The sequence below is a fragment of the Schistocerca serialis genome, chromosome 3 (assembly GCF_023864345.2).
Source record: "Schistocerca serialis cubense isolate TAMUIC-IGC-003099 chromosome 3, iqSchSeri2.2, whole genome shotgun sequence".
NCBI classification, from domain to species: Eukaryota; Metazoa; Arthropoda; class Insecta; order Orthoptera; family Acrididae; genus Schistocerca; species Schistocerca serialis.
The window spans coordinates 679733093-679756101 of NC_064640.1; the positions used below are offsets into that span (position 1 = coordinate 679733093).

The 23009-nt window shown below is 42.7% G+C and overlaps 1 protein-coding gene across 1 annotated transcript in view; it reads right to left on the minus strand.

The window, feature by feature from the left end:
• The window catches only part of LOC126470561 (transforming growth factor-beta-induced protein ig-h3-like), a 367429-nt gene that overhangs the window by 189342 nt on the left and 155078 nt on the right, over positions 1 to 23009 (minus strand). The gene's annotated exons all lie outside the window — the stretch shown is intronic.

Genomic DNA, 23009 nt, shown 5'->3' on the forward strand with positions numbered 1-23009 from the left:
TATTCGCTCTAATTGTGTATGAACGAGTGCTCTTTCAAATAAATGAGTACAAGATTCATTCTCGAACTTCACTGAATGATATGCTCGTAAAGTATAATGCGCAGCGCACTACCTTGCGTGAAAGGGACGTGGGTAGTCCCGCGCGGCGGATTAACAACCCAGTACTGGTACACTGGCTAGCCTAAGTGTAATTTTTAGGTGGTTTCCCACATTCATTTAGGTAAATGCTGGGGTGGTCCCCAATTCCCGTCTCACGGAATACGATACACAAATAGTTAAAACATAATAATGCACAGAACGAAATTTACAGATTCACAGGCAATGGGTGCACACGATTCTCTGCTTTAGGTTGCCTTGATGACTGTGACTTCAAGAAGGGCACCTGGCAACAATGTTCAACGATAAAATAAAATTTTCCAAATCCCGAAACAGTTGACCCTTACTGAACGGGATCAGTGCTAGAGAAAGGAAGGAGACCATAGACAGTAAGCATTCAGTGTTATCTCGCAACTCTTGATTTTGTTTTTATGACAAAACCAAGAGAATTTCTCATCTGCTGGCTAGGATGGTAAGATGAATTTGTTAGGTACCTCGAAAGAAACACTTCATATTCGCATAGGAGTTCTGAAATCACTCGGAAATTACAAAGGAGGTACAATTTTTAACAAAGTCTATATATTGGAATCTAGTGGCTGGCAGACAGCTGAGTCAGGAAATCCGAATTTACAGCACAAACTGTTAATATCTACGCTAAACAGCGGGGTTAAGTGGTTGCCTGTTAGAGGTAACTGGATTGGCCTCAAGTCGAAGTATGAAAACAATATCTAACCTAAGGATGGATAGAGAGAAGATACATTCAGATCTGGTAAAGAGTTACGACACGCATCGGCAACTGATTTTTGTTGTTATTCAGTCAAAAGGCAAGACTCGAGACATCATTCGAAGAAATGAAGCGCAGCTTCACGGGTTCAAAGAGTAGGTGATGTTATTTCAGTGATTGCAATATTGAGAAAAATTTACAAAGAATACGACAGTATGAGCAAGGTCATCGCCATACTAGCTGTCAATGGTCGTCCGGTATAGTGCACAACGGCGATTCATGCTGTACGCAATGCGACACCATTCACCAGTAGTTCATGCTTCAAGGTCACGAGTCCGCTCCAAATGCAACCGTTTGCGTTGTGGTGTTAATGGCAGCCTACGCATGTGATGGTAATTCCCCTTGTCTGGCTGTTGCTAGTCTCTGACCAACGGTGCATGATGATACAGAACGTAGCAGGAAGTCCATTACTTGTTCTCGGAAGGCAGGTGAAGAATTGAGGGTTTACTATGCGCCTGATGCACTCTACGATGATCATCCCTTGTGGTGGTCGAGTGGAACCTTGACGATGAGTAAGCCCACTCTCACGTTCCCTTCTACATCTACATCTACGTAGATATTCTGCAAATCACATTTAAGTGCCTGGCAGAGGGTTCATCGAACCACCTTCACAATTCTCTATTATTCCAATCTCGCACAGCGCGCGGAAAGAATGGACATCTATGTCTTTCCGTACGAGCTCTGATTTCCCTTATTTTATCGTGGTGATCGTTCCTCCCTATGTAGGTCGGTGTCAACAAAATATTTTCGCATTCTGACGAGAAAGATGGTGATTGCAATTTCGTGAGAAGATTCCGTCGCAACGAAAAACGCCATTCTTTTAATGATTTCCAGTCCAAATCCTGTATCATTTCTGTGACACTCCCATATTTCGCCTTTCTTTGAACTTTTTCGATGAACTCTGTCAGTCCTATCTGGTAAGGATCCCACACAGCGCAGAGGTATTCTAAAAGAGGACGGACAAGCGTAGTGTAGGTCAGCTACATTTTCTAAGTGTCCTGCCTATAAAACGCAGTCTTTGGTTAGCCTTCCCCACAACATTTTCTGTGTGTTCCTTCCAATTTAAGTTGTTCGTAAATGTAATACCTAGGTATTTAGTTGAATTTACGGCTTTGACATTAGACTGATTTATCGTGTAACCGAAGTTTAGCGAGTTCCTTTTAGCGCTCATGTGGATGACCTCACACTTTTCGTTATTTAGGGTCAACTGCCAATTTTCGCACCATTCACATATCTTTTGTAAATCGTTTTGCTGTTTGTTTTGATCTTTTGATGACTTTATTAGTCGATAAACGACAGTGTCATCTGCAAACAACCCAAGACGGCTGCTCAGATTGTCTCCCAAATCGTTTATATAGATAAGGAACAGCAAACGGGCCTATAACACTACCTTGCGGAACGTCAGAAATCACTTCTGTTTTACTCGATGACTTTCTGTCAATTACTACGAACTGTGACCTCTCTGACAGGAAATCACAAATCCAATCACATAACTCAGGCGATATTCCATAAGCACGCAATTTTACTACGAGCCACTTGTGTGGTACAGTGTCAAAAGCTTTCCGGAAATCCAGAAATACTGAATAGATCTCAAATCCCTTGTCAATAGCACTCAACACTTCATGTGAATAAAGAGCTAGTTGTCTTTCACAGGAACGATGTTTTCTAAACCCATGCTGACTGTGTGTCAATAGACCGTTTTCAAAATGGTTCAAATGGCTCTGAGCACTATGGGACTTAACGTCTGAGGTCATCAGTCCCCCAGAATTAGAACTACTTAAACCTAACTAACCTAAGGAAATCACACACGACCATTTCCGAGGCAGGACTGAAGCACCTAGAACCGCTCGGGCACTCCGGCCGGCTAGACCGTTTTCTTCGAGGTAATTCATAATGTTCAAACACAACTTATGTTCCAAAATCCTGCTGCATATCGACGTTAACTGTATGGGCCTGTAATTTAGTGGATTACTCCTACTACCTTTCTTGAATATTGGTGTGACCTGTGCAACTTTCCAGTCTTTGGGTACGGATCTTTCGTCGAGCGAACGGTTGTATATGATTGTTAAGTATGGAGCTAATGCATCAGTATACTCCGAAAGCAACCAAATTGGTATACAGTCTGGACAAGAAGACTTGCTTTTATTATGTGATTTAAGTTGCTTCACTACTCGGAGGATATTTACTTCTACGTTACTCATGTTGGCAGTCTCGATTCGAATTGTGGAATATTTACTTCGTCTTCTTTTGTGAAGGCATTTCGGAAGGCTGTGTTTAGTAACTCTGCTTTTGCAGCACTGTCTTCGATAGTATCTCCATTGCTACCACGCAGAGAAGGCATTGATTGTTTCTTGCCGCTAATATAGTTCACATACGACCAGAATCTCTTTGGATTTTCTGCCAGCTTTCGAGACAAAGTTTCGTTGTGGAAACTGTTATAAGCATCTCGCATTGAAGTTAGCACTAAATTTCGAGCTTGTGTAAAAGACCGCCAATCTTGGGGATTTTGCGTCTGTTTAAATTTGGCATGTTTGTTTCGTTGTTTATGCAACAGTGTTCTAACCCGTTTTGTGTACCAAGGAAGATCAGCTCCGTCGGTTGTTAAGTTATTTGGTATGAATCTCTCAATTGCCGCCGATACTAGTTCTTCGAATTTAAGCCACATCTGGTCTACACTTATATTATTAATTTGGAATGAGTGGAGATTGTCTCTCTGGAAGGCGAAAAGTGAATTTTTACCTGCTTTTTTGAACAGGTCCAACATGGGGCCACTGTCATATCTGAATTCCCCACAGACCTGGATACTGCACGATTAGACCATCCGGCTAAATGGAGACTCACAATGAGGCTGCTTTCAAACTCTGTCAGGTGCTGCTAGCGCAGTCTCGCATTGGTGTGCGGCAGCTCCGTGTCCTTCACAGTGATCACTCAACATCTGACACTGTTCACGCCCGTTATATACCCTACGAGGTCTGGTAACAGAACCAAAAACGAACAATACTAACGCACTCTGGTGAACGTTCGACCTGTCACAGAGAATTGCAGCGATATTCATTTACATACCCGCTGATGATGTGTACGTGTACGAAGTTACCTTCACAACCAACCATGCCTTCTGGGAGCTTCACTTTTTTTGTCAGGCAGTGTATGTGAGACGGCCACTCAAATATTTATCGCCCATCAAACGTAACAGGAGGAACGCTTGTAACGAGCAGTCGAAGATATACACTGGACTGCAGTCCAATGGAAGACCTTTTCGTCATTGTTGAGTAGCGGTGACAGCGAATTTATTTTGATGTGCTAAGAAGCATAAATGCTCCCAGTCGTGACAGCATATGTGTGGGATATTATACCTTTAGGTTGTCGCACAAACCTACATGCCTTTAAATTTTGAGTTAGTTAGTTATTTACATATTCCATAGTCCATTTGAACGATTCTCTTACCGAAATGATGTGGAACGAATCAGTTTACAGAATATGTATGCATGATTAGTGTTAATATTAATGAACACTTAATTTTTTAGTCCTACTTACGCAACTATGCTTAAAAAAAGATTTTTTCTCTATGTTGTTCGTGAAGTTCTGTAATATGCTTCTTCCCGTCCAAGTTTTCATCAATATATGCACCCAAACATATGAGACCTTCTACCTTACTTACTGACTCCTACTCATCTGCTACATTAATTATTGCTATAACTATTTGTTGTACAGAACAGAATATAATGTGTTTTCCCAGAATTTAGGGAGAGTCTATTTTCAGACAACGACTTATTACTTCTTTGAAAAATATCATTAACAATCTCTTCTGTGGGATTTATTATAACACTCGTATGACCTACAAAAAGTACCAACTCTGCTTCTTGAATGTAAGGAGAGGTCAGTCACACACTGTTGCTGTGGTCCTCAGTCCAGAGACTGGTTTGATGCAGCTCTCCATGCTACTCTATCCTGTGCAAGCCTCTTCATGTCCGAGTAACTAATGCACCCTACATCCTTCTGAATCTGTTTAGTGTACTCAACTCTTGGTCTCCCTCTACGATTTTTACCCTCCACGCTGCCCTCCAATACGAAATTGGTGATCCCTTGATGCCTCAGAACATGTCCTACCAACCGATCCCTTCTTCTGGTCAAGGTGTGCCACAAACTTCTTTTCTCCCCAATCCTATTCAATACTTCCTCATTAGTTATGTGATCTACCCATCTAATCTTCAGCATTCTTCTGTAGCACCACATTTCGAAAGCTTCTATTCTCTTCCTGTCCAAACAATTTATCGTCCACGTTTCACTTCCATACATGGCTACACTCCATACAAATACTTTCAGAAAAGACTTCCTGACACTTAAATCTATACTCGATGTTAACAAATTTCTCTTCTTCAGAAACGCTTTCCTTGCCATTGCCAGTCTACATTTTATATCCTCTCTACTTCGACCATCATCAGTTATTTTGCTCCCCAAATAGCAAAACTCCTTTACTACTTTAAGTGTCTCATTTCCTAATCTAATTCCCTCAGCATCACCCGTCTTAATTCGACTACATTCCATTATCCTCGTTTTGCTTTTGTTGGTCTTCGTCTTATATCCTCCTTTCAAGGCACTTTCCATTCCGTTCAACTGCTCTTCCAGGTCCTTTGCCGTCTCTCACAGAATTCCGATTTCATCGTCAAACCGCAAAGTGTTTATTTCTTCTCCATGGATTTTAACTCCTTCTCCAAATTTTTCTTTTGTTTCCTTAACTGCTTGCTCAGTATATAGATTGAGTAACATCGGGGACAGGCTACAAACCTGTCTCACTTCCTTCCCAACCGCTGCTTCCCTTTCATGCCCCTCGACTCAAACTGCCATCTGGTTTCTGTACAAATTGTACTCGTAAATAGCATTTCGCTCCCTGTATTTTACCCCTGCCACCTTCAGAATTTGAAAGAGAGTATTCCAGTCAACATTGTCAAAAGCTTTCTCTAAGTCTGCAAATGCTAGAAACGTAGGTTTACCTTTCCTTAATCTATCTTCTAAGATAAGTAATAGGGTCAGTATTGCGTCACGTGTTCCAACATTTCTACAGAATTCGAACTGATCTTCCCCAAGGACGGCTTCTACCACTTTTTCCATTCGTCTGTAAAGAGTTCGTGTCAGTATTTTGCAGCCGTGACTTATTAAACTGATTGGGGATTGGAATTATTATATTCTTCTTGATGTCTGAGGGTATTTCGCCTGTCTCATACATCTTGCTCACCAGACGGTAGAGTTTTGTATGGGCTGGCTCTCCCAAGGCTATCAGTAGTTCTAATGAAATGTTGTCTACTTCCGGGGCCTTGTTTCGACTTAGGTCTTTCAGTGCTCTGTCGAATTCTTCACGCAATATCGTATCTCCCATTTCATCTTCACCTACGTATTCTTCCATTTCCATAAAACTGCCCTTAAGTACATCGCCCTTGTATAGACCTTCTATATACTCCCTCCACCTTTCTGTGTTCACTTCTTTGCTTAGAACTGGTTTTCCATCTGAGCTCTCGATATTCATACAAGTGGTTCTCTTTTCTCCAAAGGTCTCTTTAATTTTCATGTAGGCAGTATCTATCTTACCCCTTGTGATATATGCCTCTACATCCTCACATTTGTCCTCTAGCCATCCCTGCTTAGCCATTTTGCACTTCCTGTCAATCTCATTTTTGAGACGTTTGTATTCCTTTTCTGCCTGCTTCATTTACTGCATTTTTATACTTTCTCCTTTCATCAATGAAATTCAATACCTCTTCTGTTACCCAAGGATTTCTACTATCCCTCGTCTTTTTACCTACCTGATCCTTTGCTGCCTTCACTATTTCATCTCTCAAAGTTACCCATTCTTCTTCTACTGTATTTCTTTCCCCTGTTCCTGTCAATCGTTCCCTAATGCTATCTCTGAAACACTCTACAACTTCTGGTTCTTTCAGTTTATTCATATCCCATGTCCTTAAATTTCTACCTCTATTCAGTTTCTTCAGTTTTAATCTACGGTTCATAACCAATAGATTGCTGTCAGAGTCCACATCTGCCCCTGGAAATGTCTTACAATTTAAAACCTGGTTCCTAAATCTCCGTCTTACTGTTATATAATCTATCTTAAGCCTTCCAGCGTCTCCAGGTCTCTTCCATGTAGGCAAACTTCTTTCATGATTCTTAAATCAAATGTTAGCTATGATTAATTTATGCTCTGTGCAAAATTCTACCAGGCGGCTTCCTCTTTCATTCCTTACCCCCATTTCATATTCACCTACTACTTTTCCATCTCTTCCTTTTCCTACTATTGAATTCCAGTCCCCCACAACTATTAAATTTTCGTCTCCCTTCACTGCCTGACTAATTTCTTTCATCTCATCATACATTTCTTCAATCTCTTCGTCATCTGCGGAGATAGTTGGCATATAAACTTGTGCTACTGTGGTAGGCGTGGGCTTCGTGCCTGTCTTGGCTACAATAAAGCATTCACTATGCTGTTCGTAATAGCTGACCCGCGCTCCTATTTTTTTTATTCATTATTAAACCTACTACTGCATTACCCCTATTTGATTTAGTATTTATAACCCTGTATTCACATGAGCTGAAGTCTAGTTCCTCGTCCGCAGCTCGTGGCCGTGCGGTAGCGTTCTCGCTTCCCATGCCCTGGTTCCCGGGTTCGATTCCCGGCGGGATCAGGGATTTTCTCTGCCTCGTGATGACTGGGTGTTGTGTGCTGTCCTTAGGTTAGTTAGGTTTAAGTAGTTCTAAGTTCTAGGGAACTGATGACCATAGATGTTAAGTCTCACAGTGCTCAGAGCCATCTTGTTCCTCCTGCCACCGAACTTCACTAATTTCCATTATCTCTAACTTTAACGTATCCATTTCTCCTTTCATATTTTCCAATCTACCTGCCCGATTGAGGGGTCTGACATGCCACGCTCCGATCCGTAGAACGCCAGTTTTCTTTCTCCTGATAACGACGTTCTGAGTAGTCCCCGCCCGGAGATCCGAATGGAATATATTACCCAAGTGGACTCCATCATCATTTAACCATACAGTAAAGCTGCATGCCCTCGGGAAAAATTACGGCTGTAGTTTCCCCTTGCTTTCAGCCTTTCGCAGTACCAGCACAGCAAGGCCGTTTTGATTAATGTTACAAGGCCAGATCAGTCAATCGTGCAGACTGTTGCCCCTGCAACTACTGACAAGGCTGCTGCCCCTCTTCAGGAACCACACGTTTGTCTCGTCTCTCAATAGATACCCCTCCGTTGTGGTTGCACCTACGGTACGACTACCTGCTCATAGTGCCCAATACCGCAAACACCCCTTCTGGTGGTCAGATGTGTTCGACCGGAACCTTGATGACGAATAAGCCTGCCCTCACCTTCCCATACGGTCCAACATCGGGCCACTGTCACGTTCGAGTGTTTCACGAACGTGTACATTGCACGATTCAATCAGCTGGCCAAATGGAAACCTACAATGAGATTGTTGTTGTTGTTGTTGTGGTCTTCAGTCCTGAGACTGGTTTGATGCAGCTCTCCATGCTACTCTATCCTGTGCAAGCTTCTTCATCTCCCAGTACCTACTGCAACCTACATCCTTCTGAATCTGCTTAGTGTATTCATCTCTTGGTCTCCCTCTACGATTTTTACCCTCCACGCTGCCTTCCAATACTAAATTGGTGATCCCTTGATGCCTCAGTACATGTCCTACCAACCGATACCTTCTTCTGGTCAAGTTGTGCCACAAACTTCTCTTCTCCACACTCCTATTCAATACTTCCTCATTAGTTATGTGATCTACCCATCTAATCTTCAGCATTCTTCTGTAGCACCACATTTCGAAAGCTTCTATTCTCTTCCTGTCCAAACTATTTATCGTCCACGTTTCACTTCCATACATGGCTACACTCCATACAAATACTTTCAGAAAAGACTTCCTGACACTTAAATCTATACTCGATGTTAACAAATTTCTCTTCTTCAGAAACGCTTTCCTTGCCATTGCCAATCTACATTTTATATCCTCTCTACTTCGACCATCATCAGTTATTTTGCTCCCCAAATAGCAAAACTCCTTTACTACTTTAAGTGTCTCATTTCCTAATCTAATTCCCTCAGCATCACCCGACTTAATTCGACCACATTCCATTATCCTCATTTTGCTTTTGTTGATCTTCATCTTATATCCTCCTTTCAAGACACTATCCATTCCATTCAACTGCTCTTCCAAGTCCTTTGGTGTCTCTGACAGAATTACAATATCATCGGCGAACCTCAAAGTTTTAATTTCTTCTCCATGGATTTTAATTCCTACTCCGAATTTTTCTTTTGTTTCCTTTACTGCTTGCTCAATATACAGATTGACTAACATCGGGGAGAGGCTACAACCCTGTCTTACTTCCTTCCCAACAACTGCTTCCCTTTCATGTCCCTCGACTCTTATAACTGCCATCTGGTTTCTGTACAAATTGTAAATAGCCTTTCGCTATTGAGGTAGGTTTATTATTCTGTCAGTTGCTCATAACGCTGTCACACACAAGTACAGGCGCCTGCGTGTGCTTTCCAGTGCTCGCTCAATGTCTGACGTTGTTCGCGACCGCTATCTACCCTATCAAGTCTGGTAACAACGCTAAAACGAACAACATTAAAGAACTCTGCTGGCCGTTCTGCGTGTCAGAGAGAACTGCAACTCCAATGATTTACGTACCGGCCGATAGTGAACACGTGTACGGCATTACATCGACATCTGACCACATCTTCTGGGTGCTGCACTTTTTATGTCATACAGTGTATTAGAAGAATTATGGCAACAATTCTGGCTTACGTTAAGGAGCGGGAGTAGTCTAACGAGTTTTCTTCTATTTCCAGTAAACTATTCTAAGTAAATTTAATTAAGGCTGGAGATGGGGAGTGCAGGTATTATACGCCAAATATGCAGGTGAGTATGCGAGTGGAGTTTTATTGCCAAGTATTTTCTTAGATCACCTGTGAAGGAATTTGGAAAGCTTAATCCAATTTGTTTGTAGACCGTAAAATATCAGAGGAATATTGTAATGACAAAAAAGAAGACAAGTAAACTAAGGTTTTAAGTTTAATTAGAAGATACGGTGACATAAGCAATATACTTAAGTAATTTTAGCTAATGGGAGGATTAACCGTCTTGTAAAACCATTGCTAATGTCCTCTGCATATTCCCGGCAGAGTATTCTGCTTCACTTTTAAGTATTTAACTGCATAAGATACAATTCTCATCCACCCATGTTTCCATCTTTTGTCTCTGCGTCCTGCAAGCGATGGTGTGCGCAATGCATACAGCAAAACGTAATATGGAGAAAAAAACAACAGTCTCACTAGTCAAAAGGCAGACTGTATTGATTTGGTCGGACGACTTCGAGAGTAAAGGACGTGGTGTTGCCACGCGATAACGTGACGCATTACACCGTGCGACGGTCTGTTGCAAATATACGTATACAGTGGTTACCAAACATGAAACAACCACAAATGGCAATAAGAGGATTGACAATGTTCCGCTGCTTCCTTGCAGCACTGACTACAAGAATACATTGTTAGTCATAGATTTTGTGACTGTCCACTCGATTTCAGTCAGGCTACCGGGGTCAGTTCAATGGCAGTGAGTTAGCTAGAAGTTGAAATCTAATGCATGCTCAGCAGAAATAGTTAACATTTTTTGAAATAAAGTGATACAAGTTCCACCATTCCCATGGATAAGTGGCCGATTCACAGTGGTAACAGGAGATCACAGGAAAGTGATTCACAGACTGTCTCTTCTCCATCGGGAGTATGGAGTTCTAATAAGCAAAAAGATTCGAATTTAATAAAAGTACATTCCTCTTTCGCTTTTTCCTGTGTTTTTATAAGTAACGTTAGTTCTAAATGCGAAACAGAGCGCTTCTTGACTGCCATTCAATGGTTTATCTTTGTTAAACGATTAGCACAGCGGTTAAATGATGAATCTTGTATGACGCCTCCACATCACCAATCACACGATTTGTTTGGAAAACACTGCAGCATCCTCTGTACAGCCCGGATCTTTCATAGTGTGATTTTCACATGCTTGGCGACTTGAAGAAAGACAAGCGCGGACGTCGGTTTCAGCCCGACGGTGAAGTGCAACAACGGGTACGGCTATGGATTCTTCAGCGGCCGATCGCGCTCTACACAGAAGGAATTGATTGAATTGTGGTGACTATTTTTGAATGGAACGATTCCACGCTCCCCTTGTGACGAGTGTTCGGTTTTCATTTGACTGCCCCTCATATTGTGTAACGAGTCACCGGAAAGTAGTGTCCTACACCAGAATACTCGGAAAATATCCTTGCCAACCTCCGAAACCATGTCAGTGGTCTTGTAATTAACTACGTGTAAGCCACGAGTTGTAACTAACCATTACGTTGTTCGCTGAATACATTAGTTTAAATTACATTCCACGTTTATCACAATGACATTTGCATAATATGCATAAAGGAAAATGATCGGTTACTCTTTTATGTCCAATGATAGATGTTTGACAGGCAGCGTGTCCTCACTCTTTAAGATAAAACACGGTAATGTAAGATATGGAAATAATGGGTGGAAATGAATATTTAGGGTTTTTTTTTGACGAAATCAACTCACGCCTTGTAGCAATTACAAATGCTAAATTTTTTATCATAGGAACTGTACAGAGTGGAGTTTACTAGCGTAATAAATGCATTACGATATAATATATAGACAGAAGAGCTGGTGGTTTCATTAGTTACCACAATGGTTATGATATCGGTGTAGTTGCTGCTTCACCAGTAGTCTCCAAGCAGTATTCTTCGAGTGTGTATTTCACGGGTAAGGAGACGGGTACTCATTGTTGGATCTTCTCCCAGATGATCTACCATCACGGTGTATGTTTACTATTATATTTTAGATCACAATGATAGTATTTCATGGAGGCCACGGAAAGTGGTCCCTAGGATATGAAAAGAAGTCAAGGCTGTGTAATTTAAGAGTAATGCAGTGGAATAACTTTATATTACTGTATTAATGTGCTAATTTAATTATAAACGAACATAAACCGTGAAATTTAACAGTTTGTGTGAACATGCTCTTCACTGGAGTGGAAGGAGTTGGCAAAAGTAAAGTTCTTGAATTCAGTCTTAAACTATATCGCATTATATGTACATAATATTTAATGTGCTCTGTAGGCTGTGTGTTACCATATATCAATGTCCTTTCTGTACTAATGTTAACCCCGTGAAGTCTTTGTAGAGGTTGTTCTCTGTCCTAGTACGAGGGGTGTCCAGAAAGTAAGTTCCGATCGGTCGCGAAATGGAAACGACTATGAAAATCCGATAAAGCTTTGCACAGATTTGTTGGGCAGTGTCTCTAGAATGACCCTAGATAGCACCACGTCGCTCATTTCATTTCTGAGCTCACAGTGAGCCCTTAAAGATGTCTAGAAAATAGTGTCTACCGCCAAGTAGGAGAGCCTGGTGAGAAATTTCGCCTGAAGCTATGCAGCCAACATTACATAACTGTCGTGCGGTTTCTTTTTCAAGACAATTCTCAGCCGCATTCTCCAGGGGCAATGAAGATGCTCCTGCTTCGTTTTAAATTGGAAATGTTTGATTACCCACAATACAGCCCGTAATTGTCTCCCTCTGAGTTTCATCTCTGTTCACATGAACTGCTGGCTATGAAGACAATATTTTGGCACAGACCAGCGTAGAGAATTGGCGAAAAGCACTGGCGGCTGCCTTCTATGATGAGGGTATTGAAAAGTTGGTACAACGCTACGACAAATGTCTAAGTCAGAACAGCGACTATGTAGAGAAATAGCTGTTACAAATAAAACATTTCGAATTTTCACTGTGGTTTCCATTTCGTGATCAATCGGAACTTACTTTCTAGACAGCCCTCGTATTACACTACGCTTTTCACAATGTTTTGTCAAGAAAGAGATATAGGCAATGACAAAGGAAGTTAATAAATATACGTGTTGTGCAGAAGTTGTCAAAATAATCAGCTTTTTGAAGAGGTGCTTGCAAGATGTCTAGAATCAACGCCAAACATAATTCTAATGACACACTTCTCTATTCCGAAAATGATATCTCTGTAACCTAATGCTGTAACTCATTAGTGAATGGAAATATGAAGAAAAATCTGGTTTTCATCATTTTTAAAGAACCTAGGTGCGTCGTTAATTCTAGGTAGCAGGTAGCAAACTGAGATTGTGATCTGTCTGTATCACCAAAAGCTTAACACATTCAATTACATGTATTTCACTGTTTATGAAACCTATTTTTATAGCTTGTGGAGTTCTATGAGAAGTACTGAACTGCATGTATTGAATCTTTTCAAAATTCAGTGATAATCCATTTGCGCTGAAACATCTGTTGAAGTTCTAGCATAGGTCATTAGCTGCCTTTTCATTAACGTGGTTTGTGCTATTTTATATTCCTATTATCGTATCATTTGCAAAAAGGACAAAATTTGGATCTTCTGAAACTGCAAGCGAAAGATCATTTCTGTAAAATGTGCGAATTTTTTTATTTTTTTATTGACAGCATTGGACAGTTCCCTGTGATTCTAATGAGCTAATTTCTCTAAAGCCTGTGTTCACGTTCACGATGTTTTTCTACTTAAGACAAAAATTGTTGCGAAACTCTTTCTCAAGATATTTCAAATGGTTCAAATGGCTCTGAGCACTATGGGACTTAACTGCTGTGGTCATCAGTGCCCTAGAACTTAGAACTACTTAAACCTAACTAACCTAAGGACATCACACACACCCATGCCCTACGCAAGATTCGAACCTGCGACCGTAGTGGTCGCGCAGTTCCAGACTGATGCGCCTAGAACCGCTCGGCCACTCCGGCCGGCCAAGATCTTTCAGCTTTCCACATAAAACACTCCACTACAGCATATATTAATGGCACGTCTGCAATTTCTTGTAACGAGTAATGGTTTACTTTCGACAAACGGTCATGAACTGCAAAGAGCCGGCCGGTGTGGCCGTGCGCCTCTAGGAGCTTCAGTCTGGAACCGCGTGACCACTACGGTCGCAGGTTCGAATCCTGCCTCGGGCATGGATGTGTGTGATGTCCGTAGGTTAGTTAGGTTTAAGTAGTTCTAAGTTCTAGGGGACAGATGACCACAGATGTTAAGTCCCATAGTGCCCAGAGCCAACTGCAAAGAGAGGTGAATTCTACAGACTATCGTGTATTGTTTATCAACATGAACGCGGCATGTTATGAATCATAAGCAGTTCGCAAACACTTAACACACCCACAAGACCTCAAACTGCCTGAAGCATTTATTTCGGATTGTTGATTTCTGACCACAAATGGTTGGTTCAAATGGCTCTGAGCACTATGGGACTTAACTTCTGTGGTCATCAGTCCCCTAGAACTTAGAGCTACTTAAACCTAACTAACCTAAGGACATCACACACATCCATGTCCGAGGCAGGATTCGAACCTGCGGCCGTAGCAGTCGCGCGGTTCCGGACTGAGCGCCTTAACCGTGAGACCACCGCGGCCGGCTCTGACCACAAATGCTCAGTTTCAGATCCTGTACGATCTTCACCGTTTTACCCTAACGATTTGGTACCCCCTTTGTATTGCAAAAATCAGTTGACCTGCAACAGAAACCTGTGGCATTATCCAGTTTCCAGTACGCCAGCTATATTTCTGTACATAAATTACATGTACCGAGATGTGTTACTACTGTCTTACACATCTTCTGAAAATTCTTCGAAAAGACGGGTAGCAAATAAATCGGCGGGTGATTGCCGTTGCAAATAGGAAGGATATGATTGTAGCCACCTGTAGAGACTGTGACCATACTACAGGAGAGAGCATATAACGTTTAATATACGATTTATACTTGCAAAACGAAGTATAACTGAAAGAAATAAAACGTTATCATTTTCATCTCAAGGGAAGACTCGTAAGGTCAATTGTCAGGCTTTGCAGAGGCATAATTAGTTGCGTTGTTAGTGATATTTTCCTTACGTTAATGAGACGGTTCCCTGAATTAGTTACCACATCTCTTTCCCCTTTGTGTACGTAACATCGATCTATTTCTTCACAAATCACGCAGGTAAGTGTAATAGCGAAAAAAAGTTTGCCCGAAAAGTCACGGAAAGTGCCAATACTCGAAGTATAACGTTAATAAAACCAACTTACAACATTTCGTTAACTGTAAGTGACAGGCGTCTTAGGTTCACGTAACAAGGAACAATGCTGCTCACCTATACTGTCCAGTCACATTGATCTGACCACCTGTCAAAAGCCTGAATAACCATCTCTAGTAGTGTGATATGTGCAGGAAGAGAGTCAATGGGGCTCTGAAAGATACGTGCGGTTCTAGGCACTTCAGTCCGGAACCGCGTGACTGCTACGGTCGCAGGTTCGAATCCTGCCTCGGGCATGGATGTGTGTGATGTCCTTAGGTTAGTTAGGTTTAGGTAGTTCTACGTTCTAGGGGTCTGATGACCTCAGATGTTGAGTCCCATAGTGCTCAGAGCCATTTGAACCATTTTTTTCCAAAAGATACCGACAGGGATGTGGAGCCATGTTGACTCCAGCGCCGTAGCCGGCTTCTCGGTTGAGGATCCCTGGCGTGAACAGCCCGATCGAGCTGGTCCCATAGAGTCTCGACTGGATTTAAATCAGGAGGGTTTGGTGAACGGAGAAGTACGATAAAATCGTCCTGGTGCTCTTCGAATTCCGCACGTACACTGCGAGATGTGTGACACGTTGCATTGTCCTGCTGGCAGATGCCGACGTGTCGAGGAAACAGACACTGCATGTAGGGATGGACATGGTCCCTAAGGACAGATGCACGCTTGGGTTGATCCGCTGTGCATTCCAGAATGACGACATCTCCCAGAAAATATATATTGATACAGTTCCCCACAGTCCTTTAATGAACAAAGTAAGAGCATATATGGACTATCAGACCAACTGTGTGATTGGGTTGAAGAGTTCCTAGATAACAGAACGCAGCATGTCATTCTCAATGGAGAGAAGTCTTCCGAAGTAAGAGTGATTTCAGGTGTGTCGCAGGGGAGTGTCGTAGGACCGTTGCCATTCACAATATATATAAATGATCTTGTGGAAAACATCGGAAGTTCGCTGAGCCTTTTTGCGGATGATGCTGTAGTATATCGAGAGGTTGTAACAATGGAAAATTGTACTGAAATGCAGGAGGTTCTGCAACGAATTGACGCATGGTGCAGGGAATGGCAATTGAATCTCAATGTAGACAAGTGTAATGTGCTGCAAATACATAGAAAGGAAGATCCTTTATCATTTAGCTACAATATAGCAGGTCAGCAACTGGAAGCAGTTAAATCCATAAATTATCTGGGATTAGGCATTAGGAGTGATTTAAAATGGAATGACCATATAAAATTAATCGTCGGTAAATCAGATGCCAGACTGAGATTCATTGGAAGAATCCTAAGGAAATGCAGTCCGAAAACAAAGGAAGTAGGTTACAATACACTTGTCCGCTCACTGCTTGATTACTGTTCACCGGTGTGGGATCCGTACCAGATAGGGTTGATAGAAGAGATAGAGAAGATCCAACGGAGAGCAGCACGCTTCGTTACAGGATCATTTAGTAATCGCGAAAGCGTTACGGAGATGACAGATAAACACCAGCGGATGACTCAGCAAGAGAGACGCTCAGTAGCTCGGTACGAGCTTTTGTTGAAGTTTCGAGAACATACCTTCACCGAGGAGTCAAGCAGTATATAGCTCACTCCTAAGTATATCTCGCGAAAGGACCATGAGGATAAAATCAGAGAGATAAGAGGCCACACAGAGGCCTACCGACAATCTTTCTTTCCACGAACAATACGAGACTGGAATAGAAGGGAGAACCGATAGAGGTACTCAAGGTACCCTCCACCACGCACCGTCAGGTGGCTTGCGGAGTATGGATGTAGCTGTAGATGTAGATGTAGAAAATATCACTAAAACATTCCCGAGATCACAACGATGCCTCCCCGACGATTGTTGCAGGGCCGTACACAGCTACGGACATCTGTCCGCTGGATCATAAAACGTGATTCATCTGAAAAGGCCGCCTGTCGCCACTCAGTGGACATCAATTGCAATATTGGCGTGCAAATTCCAGCCTTCGCCGCCGATAAACAGGGTCAGCATGGGTGCATGAACCAATTGCCTGCCATGCAGCAACGTTCGCTGAACGGTCGTTGAAGGCAGACTTTTGGTAGCCCCTTGGTTCCTGTGGGCGGTCAGCTGCTCAACAGCTGCACGTCCTTTCGCCCGCACACATCTCCGCAGCCGTCATTCACCCCTGTCATCTATGGCCCGTGGTGTACAACAGCTGTTCAAAAATGGTTCAAATGGCTCTGAGCACTATGGGACTTAACATCTATGGTCATCAGTCCCCTAGAACGTAGAACTACTTAAACCTAACTAACCTAAGGACATCACACAACAGCTGTGTTGGTGCCTGTTTTGAATAGCGCCATTTTGCCAGGAACGGTATACATTAATCTCGGCGTCACGTTAACAGTTTACAAACCCAGCCGTTTCGGAAAGCCATTGATCATGCCCGTTTGGACGTCAGATAAGTTGCTCAGTTTCCGCATTACGACAACGACTGCAGTGTTTTCCGTGTCCCCCGACACGTTTTATATACCCTCCACTGATAGTGCTGCCACCTACTGTCTCTGAATGGTTATTGTACGTTGACGTCGAACAGAGACGGTTGCCACATTAATGTGACTGGACCGTGTATAAAGCCAATATTTCCTGGCAGCAGCAATATCTGCCGTCTTTTGAGGCCCACGAAAGATTTCATAGGCGCGCTTGATGCTACAGCTATGTATGGAGTTTGGTGTGAGTGCAGCGACGTCAATGTTGGTGAACCAAGGAGAGGGAATAGAACACCCGTGCCGCTCTGTGCGACTGAAGGAAATCAGTATCAAGGCAGCCGCGGATGCAATAACGGAAAAAGACAGATTATTGAGATAGTTGAAGTCTCTATCAGGAAGGATGGTTACTAGCTGCCGACGTCCTGGCTGTCCGTGGTTCCACTCCAACGGGCTGCTTGTATTCAGCAGGCAGCCGCTTCACCAATGGCAGATAGACAGGAATACAGAGAATTGCCGCACAGTACTGACGTCCTTCAGTTATACAAAAGTGTCCGGGTATATGCTTCCGATTCGCTGTTGCCACCTAGTCACCTGCTACAGTGGCACAAACAGTAGTCTCATATAACACCGGCATCTAGAATTTAGATAGCCCTCTCGTGAAACTAAGGAAAGGGTCCAAAAAAAGAAAGCTCATCACCAAATACCCACGCGAGTGACAAAATTTTAGTGCGCAACAGTGAACAAGATGTTTATTGACCCTGTAACTGGGCGCATAGGCTTTTGCACGTAACACCAGCACGGACAGTTACCAGTGTCCAGTGTGGAACATTTCTTTTGTAAAGGAAGGATATTCGTACTGTCAGTCGAGAAATCAGAGATAATAAATACTCTGTTACTCGGAATACACTGAGGAAACAAAAGCTATGAGATAGCGATGTGCATATGTACGGATGGCGGTAGTATCGCATGCAGTTGTTGTTGTCTCCAGTCCAGAGACTGGTTTGTTGCAGTTCTCCATGCTACTCTATGCTGTGCAAGCTTCAAGTTCAAATGGCTCTGAGCACTATGGGACTTAACATCTGTGGTCATCAGTCCCCTAGAACTTAGAACTACTTAAACCTAACTAACCTAAGGACATCACACACATCCATGCCCGAGGCAGGATTCGAACCTGCGACCGTAGTGGTCACGCGGTTCCAGACTGAAGCTACACCTGTTATTCGTGACCAGGTAACTTCACAGTCACACTCAACTTCTACCTCGATAGAGACATCATTTCAGAAACGGGTTGGATAGCGCGGCACTCGCTATCCGCTGTGCTATGGGCGATTTTGACGGAAGACCGAGAAGCTACTCGGCGCAGACATTTGATGTCAACAACTCCAGTATCTGGACAGCTAGCAGCGCGCAAACTGCCCAATCAGATCGAAAATAGACTCCTGTTGTCAACAGCGACGACAATGATGTTTCTTCCAATCGAGGGAGTCGTACTCTACAATCAGATAGCCAGGAGATAACGCTAGATGCATATGTCATTACTAATAAGTAATGAGGTAAAATCTCCAGTACGAGGCCGCTTACTTAATTACCCGTACAATAAATTCCGTATAGATTGAAAGAGGATTATTATACAAAATATAGGAAACCTAGACGGAATTATTAGTAATAATTCCATTACAACGCCCTTGGAAGCGTCCAAGGAACCAACAGGCAACATCTATGAACTGGGGAGCGATGGAGTTTCTTTCCGAAAACTAACGTGCAAAAGACTGTTGTTGTTAATTATTGTCTACAACTCATTTCAAGTAGATATAGTGAATACCTACTCTAGCCAGTAATGAGACTGCCTGTTGTGCACTGAGTAACTGCATTTTATTTGACTTGCTACCCTCGTTTATCTTTGTATCTGCGTTGCAGTAAAAATATTGACACAACAGTGCAAATGTCGTCGGTATGCGGTGTGTGTCTTGCTTGGAAACAAACTTGTTCCGTTCACTCAAGAAAACTGCCGTAGACAAAAGTAATGACCATTTACTCTTCGTCCTCAAACTTGAATTGAGTGCTGCCCGGGTCTGTCTCGAGTTTGCTTCTCCGGCAGTGTTAGCTGTACCTTAAGAATGATACACACCAGCGTAGGCAGGTTTACTAATGAAGAGTTGCCAATGTGCAGCTCGACTGTGGGTTCACTGAACGCAATAGAAAGCGTCACAGCGACGTTATGCTGAATTGTTTCCGCATAGACAGTAACCACATCACAGGGTACACGATTCGTCTCAGAGCTGTTGCATTACTCTATGTTTAGTGCTGTTGTCGATGGTTGTAATTTAAGTGCAGCTACTCTTAGAAAGTGGGGGCTGTAGTTATCGGCTGACAGTGAAACTCGGTAGATATTCTCATGCGTTAATGCGAAACCGATCTGCGCTGGAAAAAAATAGTTTGAATTTGGGCTGCCAGGTACAAATCTGGCTCTGTGAAAGCAAGAAATGTGTCCACATATAATGGATTAGCAACAGGACGAGTGCAGAAAAGGTCAGACAAGTGAGAAAGGCACAATGTTGATTTTATTGTTAATCGCCGCTTACACAATTTCTTCAATATCATCACCGGAGACGTAGACGAGATGCTGCCCACATCCTTTTCCTAATCCATTACATATAGAAACATTGCTATTGTATTATGAAATGCATTCGCAAATTGAGGATTCTACAACGGCTGCGCGATTAATTTGTAACATTCGAAAATTTGTGCCAGACTGGGACGCGAAACCGGATTTCTCGCTTTAGGCGACCTGTCGCCTTTACCGCTATGGCTATACGTGCACGACTCAACGGCCAGAGCCAAACTTCCATACGTCCCAGTGTCTACAAACCATAGTGCTCGCAAACAAATTGTATGTTTCCCGCACAGGGAGAGACAGTGTTTTGATTGTTAGATTGCCTTGCTTTGGTATTAAATACATTAGGACAGTGTCTGTATTTTGCAGTGTGTATATAGTTCGATGAAATGCTCCTTCGGATATGCATGCTCTACTACATTTCTTTCATCTTTCACAGCACAAGATTGGCACTTGATGGCCGAAACTGGAACTAACTTTTTTTCAAAAAAATGGTTCAAATGGTTGTGAGCACTATGGGACTTAACTTCTGCGGTCATCAGTCCCCTAGAACTTAGAACTACTTAAACCTAACTAACCTAAGGACATCACACACATCCATGCCCAAGGCAGGATTCGAACCTGCGACCGTAGCGGTCGCTCGGTTCCAGACTGTAGCGCCTAGAACCGCTCGGCCGGCTGAAGATTTAAGTGAGTTCGAACGTGGTATTATAGTCGGTGCACGGCCATGGGACACAGCATCTCCGAGGTAGCGATGAAGTAGGGATTTTCCCTTACGACCATTTCACGAGTGTACTGTGAATATCAGGAATCCGGTAAAACATCGAATCTCCGAAATCACTGCAGCCGGAAAAAGATCCTGCAAGAAAGGGACCAACGACGATTGAAGAGAAATGTTCAGCGTGACAGAAGTGCAACCCTTCCGCAAATTGCTGCAGATTTCAATGCTGGGCCAGCAAGAAGTGTCAGCGTGCGAACCATTCAACGAAACATGATCGATATGGGCTTTCGGAGCCGAACGTCTACTCGTGTACCCTTGATGATTACACTAAACAAAGGTTTACGACTCACCTGCGCCCGTCAAAACAGAAATTGGACTGTTGATGACTACAATCATGTTGCCTGGTTGGACGAGTCTCGTTTTAAATTGTATCGAGCGGATGGACGTGTACGGGTACAGAGATAACCGCATGAATCCATGGCCCCTCATGTCGGCAGGGGACTGTTCAAGCTGGTGGAGGCTCTGTAATTGTGTGGGGCGTGTGCAATTGGAATGATATGGGACCCCAGATACGTCTAGATACGACTTTGACAGGTGACACGTACATAAACATCCTGTCTGATCACCTGCATCTTTGCAACGTGCTGTTCAGAAGAGATCTCCACTCCCTCGTACTCTTACGGATTTATCGACAGCCCTGCAGGATTCATGGTGTCAGTTCCCTCCAGCACTACTTCAGACATTAGTCGAGCCCATGCCGCGTCGTATTGCGGTACTTCTGCGTGTTCGCGGGGGCCCTACACGACATTGGACAGGTGTACCAGTTTCTTTGGCTCTTCACTGTATACCACTGTATTCCTATGACTTGCGTCAACGGTGGAAGGTCACATGACCACATGGTACCAGTTCTGCAACAGCAACGACACTGTAAAGCGAATGTCGCGCCCTCTAAAAGGAGATGTCTAAGATTTTGTCTAGTGAACTTAGGCCGGTATTACATTATCATATTTGTTTGACAAAGATTTGGTCAACGATATGATCAAATATTCATCAAATTTGTTTGAAAAAGATATCTGACATGGCGCTAAAGAGGGGTATTACACTGTCTTCATATTTTTCATCAAATTTCAAGATGGCGGACGACAACCTATTATTATGCACTGCAGTTGCTAGTTCCACAACTGCACTGTGTGTGTGTTTGGCAGAAAAGCGGCGGAAAAAAAGGAAACATACTTCATTGAAGCCATAGGTATTACGTCGAGAAAGTAAAAGCATTCAGCAAAATGTGTTACGTGAGCAGCTTGTGGAGGACGTAACATACTTACGAATAGATGAAAGTGTATCTCAGTATTTGCTTAGTAAAGTGGCTTCTCACATTGCAAAAGAGAATACTCTTTTGAGAAATGCTATATTTGCAGAAGACAGGCAAACTGTGACACCGGGATTTCTTGACACAGGAGAGAGCTACTCTAGTTTACCATAAAGCACTCGAATATCACATTGCACATTAACCAAAACAAGGTCTACTGATCCAAATTCACAAAGTTGCAGAATCCTACGCGTTTATTTTTGCTGGAGATGAACTGTCTGGTGTTAACTTTGAGGATAACATGTAAGGTAGATTAGAATACCTCACCCCCTTCATGCTAAAGTGAAGAGACACTTCAAGTTGAAAACTGATTTCCCTGACGTCTGTCTCATGGAAAATTGAAAACAAATTCTCCCTGAGCGTACAGAATAAATTTCCTACAATAGGAAGAGAATATATCATGGTAACACCCCGCGTGAGATTCAAGTCCTCTCCTTTTTTCTGAAGAATGGATGTTGTTGAAGGAATAGATCATCTTATTTCTAAAATTATTTAATGATTCCTTCGTTACTTTACGACACATAATTTCCCATGCGACATCTTCGTGCATACATCACTTCGTAGACGATTTGTTACAGACTGAGCCTATAAAGTGTACACAGTATGAGTTTAGAGATAGTGTGGCGGACCCATCAGACACGGTATGTGCAACAGCGTTGCCAAAGAAGTGAAGTACCCAAAAATGTTTCGATAATGTGGTGAACTCAGCTTACTGTAATCGTAACACTGAATAATACGGCACTGACTGCACTAAATGTTAAGGAGGAGAAACGTAGTTGCAAATATCTACTCAATTGTGTTACTCTAATGAAGC